This window comes from Loxodonta africana, chromosome 16 (genome assembly GCF_030014295.1).
Source record: "Loxodonta africana isolate mLoxAfr1 chromosome 16, mLoxAfr1.hap2, whole genome shotgun sequence".
Taxonomy (NCBI): domain Eukaryota; kingdom Metazoa; phylum Chordata; class Mammalia; order Proboscidea; family Elephantidae; genus Loxodonta; species Loxodonta africana.
Window position 1 is genome coordinate 574078 of NC_087357.1, and position 19895 is coordinate 593972.

The window sequence follows — 19895 nt, forward strand, 5'->3', positions numbered from 1 at the left end:
AGAAGAAGAAAATGTCTGGTTCTGAGGCTGACGTTTCCTGGCTGTGAATGAGGAGCTCCTGTTGAGGAGGTATGGCAACTGGCTCCGCCTCTGGTGCCCGAGGCAGAGCTAGAGGTGGAGAACCTAATAGCCTATGGGGCTCCAGTGTTGGAGTAGGATCAGGACTGATATCAGCTGTTTGTCCGGGAGCTAGTTGGAGGTGGCCCAGGATGGAAATCCACCCCTCCAGCTGACTCTTTGTCTAGTGCCACTACTGGACCTGCTGATGAAAGAGCTGGTGCTGTAAGGATTTCCAGTGTTGGTGCCGGAGCAGTTGGCTGAGGAACCGTTTCTGTAGGTGGCCCAGAATGGAAATCGGGCCCTCCAGCAGGCTCTTCTCCTGTGCCCGGCCAGAGATCGAAATGGAGGGCTGTGGGCTACGTTGAGCTCTGGTGTTTCTGCAGGTACAGGAGTAGGATTGACATCAGCCAGTGGTCCAGGAGCCAGAATAAGAGTCTGATCTTCCAGGATATACTTAAGTGGAAAAACGTACCTTGCTCATGGATAGGAAGACTTAACATAGTAAAAATGTCTATTCTACCAAAAGCCATCTATACATTTAACGCACTTCTGATCCACATTCCAATGTCATATTTTAAGGGGATAGAAAAACAAATTACCAATTTCATATGGAAGGGAAAGAAGCCCTGGATAAGCGAAGCACTACTGAAAAAGAAGAAGAAAGTGGGAGGCCTCACTTTACCTGATTTCAGAACCTATTATACAGCCACAGTAGTCAAAACAGCCTGGTACTGGTACAACAACAGGCACATAGACCAATGGAACAGAATTGAGAACCCAGACATAGATCCATCCACGTATGAGCAGCTCATATTTGACAAAGGACCAGTGTCAATTAATTGGGGAAAAGAAAGCCTTTTTAACAAATGGTGCTGGCATAACTGGATATTCATTTGCAAAAAAATGAAACAGGACCCATACCTCACACCATGCACAAAAACTAACTCCAAGTGGATCAAAGACCTAAACATAAAGACTAAAACGATAAAGATCATGGAAGAAAAAATTGGGACAACCCTAGGAGCCCTAATACAAGGCATAAACAGAACACAAAACATTACCAAAAATGATGAAGAGAAACCCAATGACTGGAAGCTCCTAAAAATCAAACACCTATGCTCATCTAAAGACTTCTCCAAAAGAGTAAAAAGACCACCTACAGACTGGGAAAGAATTTTCAGCTATGACATCTCCGACCAGTGCCTGATCTCTAAAATCTACATGATTCTGTCCAAACTCAACCACAAAAAGAGAAACAACCCAATTAAGAGGTGGGCAAAGGATATGAACACACATTTCACTAAAGACGATATTCAGGCAGCCAACAGATACATGAGAAAATGTTCCCGATCATTAGCCATTAGAGAAATGCAAATTAAAACTACCATGAGATTCCATCTCACACCAGCAAGGCTGGCATTAATTCAAAAAACACAAAATAATAAATGTTGGAGAGGCTGCGGAGAGATTGGAACTCTTATACACTGCTGGTGGGAATGTAAAATGGTACAACCACTTTGGAAATCTATCTGGCGTTATCTTAAACAGTTAGAAATAAAACTACCATACAACCCAGAAATCCCACTCCTCGGAATATACCCTAGAGATACAAGAGCCTTCATACAAACAGATATATGCACACCCATGTTTATTGCAGCTCTGTTTACAATAGCAAAAAGCTGGAAGCAACCAAGGTGTCCCTCAAGGGATGAATGGGTAAATAAATTGTGGTATATTCACACAATGGTACTACGCATCGATAAAGAACAGTGACGAATCCCTGAAACATTTCATAACATGGAGGAACCTGGAAGGCATTATGCTGAGCGAAATGAGTCAGAGGCAAAAGGACAAATATTGTATAAGACCACTATTATAAGATCTTGAGTAATAGTAAACCTGAAAAGAACACATACTTTTGTGGTTATGAGGGGGGGAGGGAGGGAGGATGGGAGAGGGTTTTTTATTGATTAATCAGTAGATAAGAAATGCTTTAGGTGAAGGGAAAGACAACACTCAATACATGGAAGGTCAGCTCAATTGGACTGGACCAAAAGCAAAGAAGTTTCCGGGATAAAATGAAGGCTTCAAAGGTCAGCGGAGCAAGGGCGGGGGTCTGGGGAACATGGTTTGCGGGGACTTCTAAGTCAATTGGCAAAATAATTCTATTATGAAATCATTCTGCATCCCACTTAGAAATGTGGCGTCTGGGGTCTTAAATGCTAACAAGCAGCCATCTAAGATGCATCAATTGGTCTCAACCCACCTGGAGCAAAGGAAAATGAAGAACACCAAGGTCACACGACAACTAAGAGCCCAAGAGACAGAAAGGGCCACAGGAACCAGAGACCTACATCATCCTGAGACCAGAAGAACTAGTTGGTGCCCGGCCACAATCGATGACTGCCCTGACAGGGAGCACAACAGAGGACCCCTGAGGGAGCAGGAGATCAGTGGGATACAGACCCCAAATTCTCATAAAAAGACCAAACTTAATGGGCTGACTGAGACTAGAGGAATCCCGGTGGCCATGGTCCCCAGACCTTCTGTTGGCACAGGACAGGAACCATCCCCGAAGACAACTCATCAGGCTTGAAAGGGACTGGTCAGCGGGTGGGAGAGAGACGCTGATGAAGAGTGAGCTAATTATATCAGGTGGACACTTGAGATTGTGTTGGCAACTCTTGTCTGGAGGGGGGATGGGAGGATAGAGAGAGAGAGGAGCCGGCAAAATTGTCACGAAAGGAGAGACTGAAAGGGCTGACTCAAGAGGCGGAGAGCAAGTGGGAGTAGGGAGTGAGATGTATGTAAACTTATATGTGACAGACTGATTGGATTTGTAAACGTTCACTTGAAGCTTAATAAAAGTAAAAAAAAAAAAAGAGTCTGATCTTCCAGCTGGCTCTCCGTTTGGTACCAGTTTTGGAGCTGGTGATGGTGATCTTTGGAGCTCCAGTGTTAGTCCAGGCTTGTGATGGACCTCAGCAGGTGGTCCAGGAGCTCATTATAGTCTTGGCCCAGGGAGATAATCCAATCTTTCAGCAGGGTCTCTGTCAGGTGGCAGTGCTCAACTTGGTGATGTTGGAATTGTTTTACCCAGCTCCAATGTTGCTGCAAGAGCAGGATCTGACTCAGGAAGTGGTCCTTGAGTCTGTTCTGGAAGTTGCCCAGGGTAAAAACCCAGCTCTCTTGAGGGCTTTCCATCCTTTGATGGGGTGGGCGGTGCTCTATTGAGCTTCGGTGTCGGTACAGGATCGGGATCGACATCACCAGGTGGTCCAGGATCCGGCTAAGGCGGTGGCCCTGCTTAAGAATGTGAACCTCCAGTGGGTTATCCATCTGCTGCCAGAGCTGAAGCTCGTGACGGAATAGCTGGTGCTCTGTTGACCTCCTGTCTTGGAGCAGGAGCTGGATCGATGTCAGCTGGTGGTCCAGGATCCCGTTCTGGAGGTGGCTCTGGATGGGAATCCACCTCTCCATCTGACTCTCCATCTGATGCTGGTGGTGGAGCTGGGGGAAGACCTGGGCTCCATCAAACTCCAGTGTTGGAATAGGAGCAGGAGCGGGATTGACATCAGCCAGTGGTTCGGGAGCCAGTTCTGGAGGTGGCCCAGGAGAGGGATCCACCCGTTCCCAGCTCTCTATCTGGTGCCAGTGCTGGAGCTGATGACACAATAGGTGGTGCACTATGGCGCTCTGGTGCTGATACAGGAGCAGAATGTACCCCAGGAGATTGTCCAGGAGCTGGTTCTTGGGGAAAAGTTAGCTCTTGAGCTCCTTTTGCAGTTGGTGCTGGCCCCGGCTCTAGAGCTGGAAGAGGAGAAAGGTTCACCAACATGACTGCCGTTCCTCATGCTTTCCCAGTGATGGAAAACAACCCACTGCTACGAAGAGAAGCCCATTCCCAAGATTTCCACCCCAGGAAGTCTTCCCAGACTGTAGTCCACCAGAGGAGGTTCTGAAGTTACTCTGAACCCTGGTTCAACCCCAACCTCTGGGGGTCTTCCCCCCTGCCCCTCAGAAGCTCACATGCAGTCATGCCCAGTCTTCCTCACCCTCTGGCTCTGCCTCAGTGACCTCCATTTGATCCAACTGTGCCAAGAGAGGTTGGGCACAGTGTTCCAGATGTGAGCCTGCCATGTTCACCTGCACATACTCCACCACGAGCTTTAGGCAGGGGAAGTCCGGGGACTGATTGAAAATCTCTGAGCATTCCTTCAGCCATGTGCCCAGGATAAAAGAGATGGCTCTGGGGGTGGGTGGTGAAGAGCAGGGTCAGAGGCCTGGCTTTTCCCACCATACTGCCCTCCGAGGACACCCCTGCAAGGGGCCAGTCCCTCTGTCTGCCCCTGACTTTCCAAAGGTCAGCAGCACCCTGCATCATGCCCTCTGGCTGCCAGGACAGTGGTAGGACAGGAGGCTAGCACAGAGCCTTGTCCCACGGAGCTCCCCATCAGTGTTCTGACCGACTATCACTCCTCGGGGAGCCTGAATTACATCCCTTTCTGTCCCCTGGCCCTCTCCCCACTGGACGGTAACCCTCTAAGGGCACGGAGATGCGTGTCTGCATGTTCACCTCACAGCCTGGCACACAGTAGTGCTCCAGGATTATCTGATGCTGGGCAACACACAGAGTCTGTCCCCTGACCCAGATGCGCAGGTCCTCAGGCCCTCCTCTTAGCGTGTGCACCAGCATGCTGCCTGGTTCTCTGCATGTGTGTGAGGGTCTCTTCTCCCACGGACACTGTTCTCCCCTGGGACAGGGGCCCCGCATGCAGCTGAGCACCCGCGACTGGTGATCGGGATTTGGGAGCAATTTTCTCTCTCCCCGTCCCCCCGGGCCTCCTGTTTTGGACCCCAAACAGAGGAGGGGGCAACCGGTGATGTGAGGGAATCGTGGGAGGATGAATTCTCTCAGGGGCCTCTCTGTGCCTTGAGCCTCCCCTCTGCTCTCCAGGATGCCCAGGTTCCACTCCCAGTTCTCTATGACTGTTTACATCCTGCAGGGGGCTCCCCTAAACTCATCCCTGTACTAGAATCTAGATGCGTGGGGCCCCGGGTCTGCCAACCCTAATCCAGACACCAAAATCCAAAAGCAAACCCAGTGCCATCAAATCGATTCCAACTCATAGCGACCCTATAGGACAGAGTAGAACTGCCTTATAGAGCTTCCAGGGAGTGCCTGGTGAATTTGAACTGCGGAATCTTTGGTTAGCAGCCATAGCACTAAACCACTACGCTACCAGGGTTTCCCCCAATCCAGACACAGGCCCCCTAAAACCTCCACCCTTCTGTAGAGATAGGAGCCCCTCCTTCACTACCCAAAGTCCACTCACCCTTTCAGCTGCTCCTGGGGCTCACCGTACTCAGCAGAATAGGGGTGGTTACATCCATACCTAGAGGTGATGTGAGGGTGTCACATCTAATGCACTGTGGGCACTACCTGCTTAAGATATCTCGTGATCCTGTGTGACTCTCGGACTGGAGGCCCAGGATGGCAGGGCTGCCTATCTGCTTTGTTCAGTGAAAAATGCTAAGTACCTAGAACAGTGCCTGCAATAGTAGAGGCTTCATGGATAATTGGTGAATGAGTGAACCCAACCAGCACCTTCCCAGGTGTCTGAGAGTCCTGGGTCCCCTCTACGAGCATTCAGGGATCCCTGTTCTGGTTATATCAAAAAAAAACAAAAAAAAAAAAATCAGGCACCCACTAAATGGAATCTCCACCTCCCCTTTACAAATGGGAAGTAGGTTTGCTCAAAGGCATGTAGTAAATAAGGGGTGAGGCAGACAGCTTCTTCATGGGAGAAAGGAAAATAATAAACGTGAACATTTCAGCCCTTCCAGCACCCTTTACCATAGAGCTGGGCTCCGGGTACACACTTTCCATGGCTTATCCCGTGTGGTCCTGACAATGATTCTAGTTGATTGGACATTTACCACCCCACTTCTCAGGGGAGAAAACTGAGGCACTGAGTGGTGAAGTGACATTCTCCAGACTCACAATTGGTAGGAGGTAGAGTCCCCATTGGGCTGTGGAAGGCAGGGCGCTCACCTTTGGAGCAGCTGGTCTAGGACCTGCTGGGTGGTGGTGTAGGTTCTGTAGGCTCCCAGAAAGATTTTGATGTAGGAGATGTCACCCTTTAGGTAGGCGGGCACCAGGAGCTCCACCAGCTTCTCCAGTGAGCCTTCCTTGAACGTTTCCATAACCCGGGCCTCATCCAGGTCCGCATGTGAACTATAGACACACTGGGGTGGACAGAGTGGGGACATACTGTCAGAGGCAGCCCATGAACCACCAGGAGGGTTGGGGGCCCGGAGCTTGGACCAGGAACTCCCTCTCCCTCAGTGACCTGTCGCGGGAGGTGGGACATGAGTGCCTTCAGCAGGAAACAGGACTCAGCTTTCCAGGCAGAATTGGAGGTAGGAGATGATTAAAAACATTGGGAACCTGAAATGATTTTATTAACTAAAGTAACCATGGTATCTCCCTGTAGAAAGAACAGTATCCCACTGTGTCCTCACAAAACACCCCATTCCAGAGATGTGAAAACAGAGGCTTGGTGATATCCAGTATCTGCTCGAAGTCACCTGGTCAGAACCCGAAACTGTGTGACACTAGGTTTCCCTGATGTCTCTTCTGTGCTATGTGAGGGTTGCTCTGCTCCTGACTCAGAGGGGAACATCTGGTGCAAGCTCACTCCCTCCCAGTTGCAGACAGTGCACAGAGCGGACACACCCATGAGATAAGCAAGACACAGATTTTTCTTTCTGTGCATTAAAGGAGTTTTTGAGAACCCGAAGCTATGGAGCACCCAGATCCAGCCCAGAGTGAGAGCCTGGAGATCCTGGAGAACCGAGAATCTGACCAGATGGCTCAGGGAGGACAAATGTGAATGGTTGGTAAAGGATTGAGAGGTGGCTCAGCTTCTCAGGGACAACAAATGCCTCAAAACTACCCTGCAGTTTTATTGGCCACCCTGACAGCAGACTGGCAAAATGGAAAAGAACCATAACACCGTGACAGGCTCAATGCAGAGACGCAGCCAGCATCACAAACTGCCACAAACTGCTCGGCCCCGGGGTTGCGACCGCTGTTTTGGGAAAGAGTCTGGCTCTAGTGATCCTAACTTGAAATGTGCACATCCTTCCCCAGCATGCCACTCCTGGGGGTCTGTCCTGGGTGGGTCACTGTATGAGGACACACGTAAGCGTTCCTGCAGCCCTGCTGAAAGGGCAGCAGAAGGAATCAGTCCAGGGCCAGCAGAGGTGAGAGGCTCAGTCCCTGTGGGGATAGGCCATTCTGGAACATTCTGCAGCGAGTCAGGATACAGCCCCTGACCTGAAAGGGTCATGTGATGTGTTCCCGGAGACTGCAGGTTGTAGAAAACGGTGTGTAATAGTCTGAACCCTGCACTTTAGGGTAAAAGAAGCCTGCTAAGTGTGATGATGTGTGAAGCTGGGAGAAGGTGTGGAAGGACAGTCCAGCCTACTGCTGCCTGGGCCCTGGGGTTGGAAGTTAAACACTAAAATAGCAGCAACATGCAAAAGGTGCATGGACTTAAGTGAGGACAGTAAAAAAACTGGTTCCTGATATTCCTACAAATATGGGAAGAGTGAATTTGTAGCTGGCCAGGGCAGGGGGAGCAGCGGGGAGGGGGGGAAGATTGATTCCTTTGGGAGGGGACTGGGGGTCCTCGAGACGGAAAGTCCTGGGAAGGACCTGAGATCTACAGGGTGGTTTCTGGGCCCCGGGCCCCCTCTGGTCGTTTCGGGTCCCTGGGTGGGGACGCCACTCCCCTCCCCCCGCACTCACCCAGAACCTGTGCCAGCCCTTCCTGGCCCCTTTTCTGGGGTAGACCAAGTAGATGACACCATTCTCCTTCTCCTTGGGGATCTCCTGCAGGCAGTTCTGCAGAAATAGTGCCAGCAGTGGCCAGGGAGGTATCAAGACCCCCTCCGAGCTGCCTGCTTCCCTCTCTGCCCGTCAAACCCTGTGCCTCCGAGGAGCTCCCAGTTCCCACATGCTGGATGGGTCGGCCTGTGGGCTGCACCATCCAGCCCTGACAAAGTCCACGGATAGAAAAATCAACCTCTGCCTATCGCAGCAGGATCTGGCAGAAGCTGGGCTGGCACAGGGTCTGCAGTGGCCCTGGCAATGCCAGCAGCTAGGGCTGCACGTTGACTGCCACACTCAGGGTGAGCTGGATCTCTGAGAAGGCCCAGGTGAGAGTGCTGACTCAGCCTGTGACCCCGAGAGTCCCTCCCTAAGGCCTGGTCTGAACTGGAACCCCTGGGTAGACTTATATCCCAGTGTTCTGTGTTATCGGGGTGGTCAGGGCAGGAAAGTGAAAGAGGCCTCCACATTTGCCAGCCCAGCCCCCAGCCTCCCCAAGGCACTGAACCTGATGGAGTAGTCCCAGCCACAGTCAGACTCAGCCCCATGAACCCAGTATGGTGAGAGACCGTGGGGGTGGACCTAGGGGTTGCCCTCCAGGTGTGCTAGTCCTGAAGCAGCAGCACCATTTTCATCATCCTTATTATCACTCCTCCTCTCCCAGATCTCCCCAGATCACATGGTGTCTCCTTCCCTGACCCCCACCATCTCTCTCCCAGATGGACCGTGCCTCAGCCAACAACTTTCTGCCTCATCAGTTCTGTCCACATTTCCTCCCAGCCCCCATTACTGGGGACCCCATGAGGACAAGGGCTGGCATGGCCTGGGGGATGGTATGAAATTGGGGATGGGTGTGGATCTGCCCAGGTGGGATCACAGTGGTGGCCTGGCCTGGATTGGCAGCCCTGGGCCATCCTGTGTTACCTTTGGATTCTTTTTGGTGAATGGCCTGAGCTTTCGTGGTTGGGAGACAAGACCTTGTCTCAGCCTTGGTGAAAGTGTTGAACTCCTCGGTCTCTCAAGCTTTGATACAAGGGAAGATGGGAGACAACAAGAAAATATATTCCTAGTTTGAGTGTCCCCACTCAAGTGAGCTGGGTAGGGGGCTGGTCACCAGGGTTCCAAGTTCTATATACTCTGTCGTCAAGGAAGTGAGGTCACGTCCTGGCCTCCTGACTTGGGCCTGATGTCAGTTAAGACCTCCCCAAAGTCCCCTCTATGCTGCTGAATGCTCACCTCTCCCCATGCCATCTCCATAACTGTAGACAGTGACACCAACACAGCCCTCGCCTGCCCCCAGAACCTGGGGAAGGCCTGGGCGTATCCAGGGCCCTAGCTTTGAGCAGACAGAGCTGGGTTCAGACAAAGCTCATCCCTCTCAACCAGTTTGTGACCCTGGACAAGTCTTTGTGGTTTTCAGAGCCTCCCCAGTGCCTCTGCCTACACCGTAGGGATCATTCTAGCGTCTTCTTCCTAGGAACCTCAGCAGAGATATGTGAGGTAACACCTATCGAACCCGTGGGCTGGCATTACCTGTAGCTAATCAGGGGTGGATTATCTAATAGGCAAGGTAAGCACATGGCTTACCTGCTTACCAGATCATCTGTAATGAACATTTTCACCTTTTTATATTTTTTCATTGCATCTAGTACTCTGCTTCTAGGTATGGCTGGCACCTGCCTCTCCGAACCCCACAGCCCCTTCCTATATAATCAAAGCCTCTTTTCAGATATACAGTCCCTGACAGGGGGCAGATGACCCTGTAAGCAACGTAAGCACAGGTCTACTTGTGCTTACTTTCTAATCTTTAGTGAACAATTTCACATGGGTTTTGCCACATCAAAGATGTGGTGTTCACCACCATGCTTACCTTGCCTATTGGATAATCTGCCCCTGTACCTAATGCAAAACTCAGAGATGGAAGAATTTCAAGCAGGGGTGGGAAGCAGCATGGAATACATCTCCAAACAGGGCTGGGCTCTGGTGCTGTGAGCTTGGGAAAGTCACTTCCACTCTTGGTCTCATTTCCCCAATCTGCACTAGGATGGGGTTGGAATTAAATGAACATCAGATATTGTCACCGTCTGCATAAAACCCTTCAGTAACTCCCATTATATAGAATCTGACAGTGTCTCATCTCAGAGTAGGGGGTGAACAGCCTGCACATTGGCTCCCAACAATCCTACCTCCTGGTCTCCACATCCTCCCCCACTTTGGATTGGACTCAGGGACTCGCTTCTCAAGAATGTTGTTGTTAGGTGCCACTGAGTCGATTTCAACTCATAATGACCCCATTTGGGGCAATGTTTCTTGGTTCTCTTTTATTCTCTCTCTCTTTCTCAGTTCTCTCTCTCTGTCTGTCATTTATTTCTCTCTCTTTGCCCAGGAAGGAGCTGTGATGTATGACCTGCCCATGGAGATACTCATGTGACAAAGACCTGAGGGAGGGTCCTGATCAACAGACAGAGAGGGAGTGAGGCCCTCCAGACCAACAGCTCACAGAGTCCTGCTCATAACATGGAAGTGAGTAGGGAGCAGATCCTCCCCAGTCAAGGCTCAGTTGAGACCACAACCACAGGGTCCTGAGAACTTGGGGCAGTCACCAGGTAAGCCATGCCTGGATTCCTGGCCTACAGAGACTGTGTGCTGTGTTGTGTTGTGAGTCATTAGTTTTGGGGGTGTTGTTATCACAGAGCAGGAGATAACTCCTCCAGCCCACCAGGTCATGGATCCTGGACCTGTCCTCCTCCTTCCTGCCTCCTCTCCTCCTCAGTTCCCTCTAGCCATACTGGCTGCATATCAACCCCTATTCTGGACAAACTCACATCTGCCTCCCAGTCTCTGCACCAGCTATGTCTTCTCCCTGGTACACTGTCCCCAGACTCGTGCAGGGCTGGTCCCTCCTGTCATTCTGGTCACGCATAAGTGTCACTGTAATGAGGTCTTTTGGACCACACACCAGCCTTATCTCACAGCACCTTATTTTCTCTATAAAATATGCTTTTCTCTTTGCATGTACTTGTTTCCATTCTTTTATCCATCTTCGTGTCTCCCCTACAGATTGTGACCTCCTGGGGACAGGGACGTCGTGGATCCTTTTCAGAACCAGCCCCTGGACCACCTGCTGATGTCGATCCTGCCCCTGTGCTAACACTGGATATCCATAGTGCACCAACTATTCCGTCACCAATATCAGATGGACAGACAGCTGGAGGGGTAGGTTTGAATCCTGTGCCACCTCCAGAAATGGCTCCCAGGCCACCTCCTGACATCGATTCTGCTCCTGCTCAACATCAGAGCTCTATAGAGCGCCAGGTCCTCCATCTCCAGCTGTGCCTCGGTCACCAGAGGTTGAGTCATTTGCTGCACATCCTCCACAGCCACTCCTCATTCACAGCTAGGGAATTTCAGCTCCAGAACCACACCTTTTCTTCAACTCACCTGAGTGGGAATTTTTTTGATTTTGTCATAGTATTTTTCCAGATCACTTTATATTTTATACTATTTTAACAGGTAGATTTCTCATAGAATAAAATGTTTTAATAGTTTTAAAGCATGTAGCATAGTGGCTTTATGTACTTTTACAATCTTATTCAACCATCCTCAGTATCTACTTCAGAACATTTTCATCACCACTGTGATGGTTAATGTTATGTGTCAGTTTGGTTAGGGCATGATTCTCAGGGGTTTGGCAGAAATTATGTAATCAGTCTCCATTTTGTGATCTGATGTGAGCAGCCAATCAGTTTGGAAGAGGAGTTTCCTTGCAGGAGTGAACTGCAAATTAACACACCTCCTGGTACCTGGTATGCAGCCATTAATCTGGCCGATGCGTTTTTCTTCATCCTTGTTTAGAAGGACGGGCCCCTCTTGGTAAATCACTGTGCAGATCTGTAGGATTTTGGAGTAAATCCCTGCCATCCTCTGCATTTAACTACTCTCCTTTTGAGAAACAGCTTTTGGCTTGTTACTGGGCCTTAGTAGAGACTGAACGCTCATGCATGGGCTACCGAGTCACCATGTGGCCTGAGCTGCCCGTTATGAACTGGATGTTTTCTGACCCACAGAGTCATAAAGTTGGATGTGCCCAGCGGCACTTCATCATTAATTGAAGTGGTATATACAAGATCGGGCCTCAGCAGGACCTGAAGGCACAAGTAAGTTGCATGAGGAAATGCCCAGATGCCATGGTCTCCATTCCTGCCACATACTTTTCATCTCCCAGTCTGCAACTGTGGCCTCATGGGAGCTCTTTATGGTCAGGTGACTGAAGATGAGAAAACTCATGCCTTGGTTACAGATGGTTCTGCACAATATGGAGGCACTCGTTGAAAATGGAGAGCAGCAGCACTATAGCCCCTTGCTGGGACCTCCCTGAAGGACAGTGGGGAAGGGAAATCCTCCCAATGGGCAGAACTTTGAGCTGTGCACCTGGGTGTTCACTTTGCTTGGAAGGAGAAATGGCCAGATGTGCGATTGTATGTATACTGATCCATGGGCTGTGGCCAGTGGTTTAGCTGGATTGTCAAGGACTTGGAAGTGCACGACTGGGAAACTGGAGATAAGGATTTATGAGGAAGTGGTATGTGGATATACCTCTTTGAATGGGCCAAAGAAGTGAAGATATTTGTGCCTTATGTGAATGCTCACTAAAGAGTGACCTCAGCAGATGAAGACTTTAACAATCAAGTGGGTAGGATGACGTGTTTTGTGGAAACCACTCATTCTCCTTTCCCAGGTACTCCCATCATTGCTCATGAACAAAGTGGCCATGATGGCAGGGATGGAGGTTATGCATGGGCCCAGCAACATAGACTTCTACTTATCAACGCAGACTTGGTGATAGCCACTGCCAAGTGCCCAGTCTGCCAGCAGCAGAGACCAACACTGAGTCCCCGATATGGCCCCACCCCTCAAAGAAGCACCCAACTTTCCATGGGCCATAAAATGACAGTGTTCTTCAGCTGGTTCGGCTTCTTCAGGAAGAGAAGTGTGGCTTCTTTGAACTCATGAATAAGAATATCCAGGGATGCTTTGAGTCTTTATGGACTATCAGATGTTCTGTGGAAACTATTACAAACCCTGATTGGAAAAATCACAGCACTGTCTTCTGAGGTTTCTAGAAAAGCAAATTTCCTGCAAGTTATCTTTTGATCAAAAGCTCCTAACTTGGGCCCTGTATTCTTTACTATGGATACAAATGACTGTGTTAAGGTGAACATATGGTATATAATCCTTCAGGCATATACTTGGGTTTGACAGAATTGTTATTAAGGGCAAATGGTATATATGATAACTGGCTGAAGTTTTATGAGTAATGATTTATATTCTAGTGTATCTGTATCTCAGCCTATACCTATTAGCATGAAACATTCTGTATTCAGAGTTTCTAAGGAAAAAATTAAATGCAGCCCGGTTTATAGATGCTGCAGCATTGAATATGGGTATCGGAAGGAAATGGACAATATAGCTTACTATTCCAACTTTAGGCTGTTTCCTGTAATGAAAGTATCCTTAGTGCACGTAATTTCAAGCTGTGTATCTTGGTCAGTTTGCCTGGAAGTACGACAGAGATGTTCACCTACAAAGACGTTTGAGCAGTGGCTGATGATTTAACCGAATCACCAGGAGCTTGGGAAGCAAAAAGTTTGGAGGATTATTGACCAAGTGGTTTCTTTATGGATGGACCTAAGTGGTTAGAAAAATGGGGAATATTAGTTTCCCATATGAATACTTTGAAAATTACATCCTCAATAATCTGGTGAAGGTGATGACCTGTTATCTTCTAGTCTCTTTCCTATTCACTTCACTTCCCATTCAGTTAATTCATCAATGGAATGAACTACCAGCCAGCTAACAATTTTCAGGCGAATCTCATTGGAACTTTTCCATGAGAGGGAAGAGCAATTTGTGTGGACACTGCTCTAAGTATATAGATGTTGCCTTTTCTGTTCAAGTTGCTTCAGTTAATACTGCCTGATATGGAATAAACAAACGTTTTAATCACTGTCATGCTATATTACACTATTGCATTGTAGCAAGGTACTCATTTTACAAGAATAGGAAGGCAATGAACTCATACCCATGAAATTCGATAGACTGTTCATGCAACTAATCAAAGAGAATCTGATGCATTACTGGAGTGGCGTAATCGCTCACTGAAGAATCAGTTCTTGGATCAAGTATTGATGTCAACATCATGAGAGCCTGGGTCACTGTCATCCACATGTGATCTGTGTTCTGTATTAGGAACCAATGTATGAGGTTATTTCTCCGATAACCAGACTGCAAGTCTAAGTGCTAGGGGTAAAATTGGGAATGTCACTTTAAAATCTACTAAACTCCTTGTACCTTTTTTTTTTTCTACCCATATGTCTTTGGACTCTGATAATTTCTACTCAAAAGAGGAATAGTTTTACAAAGGGACAATCAATTTCTAAAATACACTACAAATTGAGACTCTTCTGGACACTTGTGGATTCTTCTTTTCATTGAACCAAGAGGTACAATGGATGCTTTGTATTCTTTTGGGTGACAGATTCTGATTAGCCAAGGAAAGTGTTAATAAGGAGAGAAGGAGGAGTACAGCCGTAACCCAGGGAATTTTTCAGAATGCCTTCTAGTACTGTCATGTCTGATGGTAAATCTTAATGAGCAACTAGAGTACTTCATCAGAGACAAGAACACAAAGCTCAGATCCTCATAAAAGGTTTGAGTCACCCTGCTAGGTACATTTCAAGGCATTAAGATTACTGCTAAGACCAAACGAATAGAAAATTTATTCTGAAGTACAGTATTTCCTATCTATTTCTTTTGCCAACCAAAACTTTGCTCTAATAATACATTTAAAATGCTTCTTTTTCAGTGAAGAAATCAAAATTGACAGATCTCTTTTGTCCTCCCAAAGGATCCCCACAAACAGGGACCCATAAAACTCTTCGTATGCACTTTGACTTCTACTAGACTCTATTGTTATTATGTTTTAGTCTAGAGCCTCTGTGGTCCTCATGGAGCCTAGGTCTAGATGTCTTAATAACTGACTTAAACTTCCTTCTTTCCCAGAAGATGAGGGAAGCCTCAATGCTGCAATTATTTGAAAATGTTGCACTGCTATGTCCAATCAAATCCATTGTGGATAACTGCTGCAGATGTTTTGGCAGACTGTCAGCATTACCTTTGGCTCAGCGCCTCTACTTTTCTTACATATCCATGGCAATCTTTGTTTCTTCGTTGAAAGAGTATAAGCATCCAGAAATGGAGGCGAGAGAATATCCTGCCGATTGATTCCTCAGGTTTACTTCGCATGACTACAGAATATAATTTCTGGAATTACTTCAGTATGGCAGAGCATAATTTGGAAAGTTCACTTCATCTCTCTTCTAAAAAGACCTATAGCATTTTTCATGGAACAAACTATTAAAGGAAAGGCCAATAATTTAAATAGAGCAACGAGGAAAACAAATTCCAGTCCTATATGGAAAGAATATAAAACTGGGATAATGAACATGTATTTGGGAATTTTTTTGTAGTTCATTTTATCTCAAAGAGTTGATTTTCAGCACTTGAAGTTGTGGCACAGTCACTGATTATGTTTACCATTCCCAGAGTAAAAACAATAACAAGAGGAAAACATTGGAATTCTTCACTTTTAACTGAATCTGACAAATTACCAGAGGATACAAGGTAAAAGTAACTTTTAAAACACGTGCATTTTTGACAAATATTAAGTCATAAATGGACTGCTTGCTTGTTGGCTGCTGTAAGAAGTGTTATCTTTTTAATGTGTGAATGTTTTCAGTCATAAACCTATTAAAGTTTGCTTAGTTTATTAGGAGTAAATCTTACAATAATCTGTATTTTTGCTCCTAAGGTTAATAAATAAAATGTCTTATTAAAAATAATATTTCATGACTATTACAGGCTGTGTTTTCACTGCTTAACTACTTCACAACTCTCCAGACACTAAGTATCACCTAATTAAAATTCTGTTGACAATACATTATTTGCATATTTAATTTTTCATGGGGCTGGTAAATGTTTTATTTTCAACATTAATATATTCTTGAATAACATTAACACAAAATGCCATTTTTCTCTGCCATCTTCTCCCTTAGGCAAAATATTGTACTTCAGTTTTTTTCTTTTTAAGCTTGTTACAATTTCTTTGATTCATTCCTTCAGCTTCAAATGGTTAATCCAAAAGCACCTTTATATATTATTAATATAAACCTCATTAGCACCAATTATTTTGGTGTGAATTGTGAGATTGAGAAGGTAAGGTATAATAAAAAATAAAAAGAATAACTCACATTTGTTGAGTACTTTCTCTGCCAAAAATGATGCTAACTGATTTACATACATTATCTCTTTTTATATCCCCAAGAAACCTTTGAGGGTTATATTATTTTTATCCCCAGTTTGTATATGAGGATGACATAGACAGCATGAGTAACTGGTCCAGGGTCCCAGTCAGAAAGTGAGAGAAGCAAACTGAGACTTAGGTCTGTTTACACTGAACCCAGTACTAACCCTGGAACTATTACAGAGCCCTCAAGTTTTTCTATGAATCTTCATGCTCAGTTATCATTCCATATTACCTGTATAATAAATATGTACTGATTAATTACAATTGTCAGACACAGAACGTTATGCTGATGCTGACGATATACAGAAACCAAGCTGAATTTTGATCTTAAGAAAATTATTGTCTAGGGAGGAAAACATTGCAATTCTTCACTTTTAACTGAATCTAAGAAGTTACAAGAGGATACGAGGTAAAAGTACCTTTTAAAATAATAGGTCATAAATGGACTACCTGTTTGTATTGAAAGAGTATTGAAATACTCTGATGACAGCTATAACCTTGGAAGCATGATGTATACAAAGATGTTTTGGTGCAGACTGGAGAATTAGGTAGCTTATTCTGAAGATGTGAAACTTCAACTCACCTCTATAGTAAGTCAGGTAAGGACACTGGAAGTGCCCCTTATCAAAATGTGGTGTAGTATAGTAATAAAGAGCTGGATTCTGGAGGTTTCCTGGCTTCAGATTCTGCTTCTGACATTAGCAGTTGACATTCAACAGTCTTCTTCATATATTAGTGCCTCAGTTTTCTCATCTGTACACTAGGGAACATCATAGGACCTCTCTCATATTATTATTGTATAGATTCTGTAAGTTACTTAGAAAAGGGCCTGGCATATAATAAATACTGCATAAATGTTTGGTTTTAATTATTGCTTAGAGAAAATTATGCATATAAAGGCCTGAGGCAAGAGAAAGGGTAGGCCATATTGTTATTACAAGGAGTTCAAAGTCTAATTGAGCTGTGTGGTGAATGAATTAACGATGCCCATGAAAGGTATATTGAAGATAAACAAATATGCTTTCAAGGATTTCCTCATGTGTATCTTTTTGTTCTGTGTCCATTTCTAAAATATGTCCTCTAGCTAAACTGTGTATGGTCTTCTTCTCCAAGAACTGTAAGCCTTGGGCTCAGGAAATGCAGAAATTTTTTGTTTATGCTAGGGCTTTGTGAGTCCATCTAGAAGAGAAATCCTGGTAAGGGCAGGAAAATTATTTTTGTGTTTTGATGTGCACAACTTTTCTCCTAGAGGGTATATAGTACCTGTGACCCACAAAAAGTAATTGCATCTCCTAGGTGATTTTTCAGTTCGTTCACATTCTTCGTATTCATTGGTACTGAATTATTCCTCACTTTGGCCAATGAAGCCCCCTCTATCTCCAAACTGAGACTATATAAATTGTTTAGAAAATGTCAGTTATTTTTGCTCACTTTCAACAACCGTTTCATGATATTGAAGTTATTGTGTAAATCATGGGTGAAAAATACATAGAGAAGTGGTACTTGTAAATGTGAAATGCATTGCGGTGGAAAGACTTTGCACTCGAACAGAGACAAAAGAGTTAATTCCACCAATTGCTGGAATTAGGAAATGAAACTAACCTTTGAATTCATTATCAATTGTAATTGGCTTCCATTTATGTCACAGTATCTCTGTTTTAAGGCTAAAATTAAGAATTATTACAAAGTAGCTTTAAATTCTAACACTAAAGAATTAAGTGTAACACTAGGGTCAAATCAAAGCATTCCTTCCTTTATTTTGCCTGGTGCCTCTCAGCACCAGAGAAAGGAGGAATCATTCGGAAGTGACTGACTTCATTCTTGTTGGCTTCAGAGTCAGCCCAGACCTGCGTATTCTCCTTTGCCTGCTATTTCTGCTCGTATATGCTGTAATTCTTCTAGGGAATGTTGGGATGATGGCCATTATCATGACTGATCCCCGGCTGAACACACCAATGTATTTCTTCCTAGGCAACCTCTCCTTCATTGATCTCTTCTATTCATCTGTGATTGTGCCCAAGGCCCTGATCAACTTCTGGTCCGAGAGCAAGTCCATCTGATTTGCAGCCTGTGTGACTCAGTTCTTTCTCTTTGCCCTCTTTATTGTGACTGAGGGATTTCTCCTGGCAGCCATGGCTTATGACTGCTTCATTGCCATCTGCAATCCACTCTTCTACTCTATTCAGATGTCAACAGATCTTTGCACTCAGTTGGTGGCTGGTTCCTATTTCTGTGGCTGCATCAGTTGAGTTCTTCAGACCAGCATGACATTCACCTTATCCTTTTGTGCTTCTCGGGCCACTGACCATTTCTACTGTGGTATTCACCCACTTCAGAGGATTTCATGTTCTGATCTCTTTATCTATAAAGTGGTGTCTTTTTCTATTTGTACCATCATCATCTTGCCTACCATCAGAGTCATTATTGTTTCTTATATGTATATTGTGACTACAGTTCTCAAGATACGCTCCACTGAGGGACGTAAGAAAACCTTCTCCACTTGTAGCTCTCACCTGAGAGTCGTGAGTGTGCTGTATGGTGCTGTCTTTTTTATGTATCTCACTCCTGACAGATTTCCTGAAATGAGTAAAGTGGCCTCCTTATGTTACATCCTAGTCACCCCCATGTTGAATCCTTCGATTTACTCTCTGAGAAACAAAGATGTCAGAGAGGCTGTAAAAAATTTTCTAGAGAAGAAAAATACCATGCTTTGATTATCGTTTATCTTCTACCAATTGCGTTGTTGATTTTATTTTATCTATTTTTTATTTTTTATCTTTTTTTAAATTCAAACTTAGATGAAGGTTTACAGAACAAACTAGTTTCTTATCAAACAGCTTGTACACAAACTGTTGTATGACATTGGTTAACATCCCCAAGACATGACAACACTCTCCCTTCTCAACCCTGGGTTCCCCATTACCAGCTTTCCTGATCCCTCCTGGGTTCCAGTCCCTGCCTCAGGGCTTGTGTGCCCCTTTAGTCTTGTTTTATTCCATGGGTCTGTTCAATCTTTGGCTGAAGGGTGAACCTCAGGAGTGACCTCATTACTGAGTTGAAAGTGTATCAGGGTCCATACTCTCAGGGTTTCTCCAGGCTCTTTCAGGCCAGCAAATCTGGTCTTTCTTTTTGAGTTAGAATTTTGTTCTACATTTTTCTCCAGCTCTGTCCAGGTCACTGTTGTGATCCCTGTCAGAGCAGTCAGTGGTGGTAGCCAGGCACTATCTAGTTGTACTGGACTCAGTCTGGTGGAAGCCGTGGTAAATGTGGTCCATTAGTCCTTTGGACTAATCTTTCTCTTGTGTCTTTAGTTTTCTTCATTATTCCTTGCTCCCGAAGGGGTGAGACCAGTGGAGTATCCTAGATGGCCATTGACAGGCTTTTAAGACCCAGACGCTACTCACCAAAGTAGAATGTAAAACATATTCTTTATAAACTACGTTATGCCAATTGAGCTTGATATTCTCGAAGTCCATCATGCCCACAGCCCTCAACCCAGCAATTCGGTCCTGTAGGGCGTTTGGATGTGACTGTGGAGCTACCTTGGCCTGACCTTGTACAGGTTGTGGTTGC

At 45.8% G+C, this 19895-nt stretch overlaps 1 pseudogene; it reads left to right on the plus strand.

Moving 5' to 3' along the window:
* The first annotated feature begins 6866 nt into the window (after window positions 1–6866).
* LOC100670308 (olfactory receptor 9K2-like) lies at window positions 6867–19333 on the plus strand (annotated as a pseudogene).
* The last annotated feature ends 562 nt before the right edge of the window (window positions 19334–19895 follow it).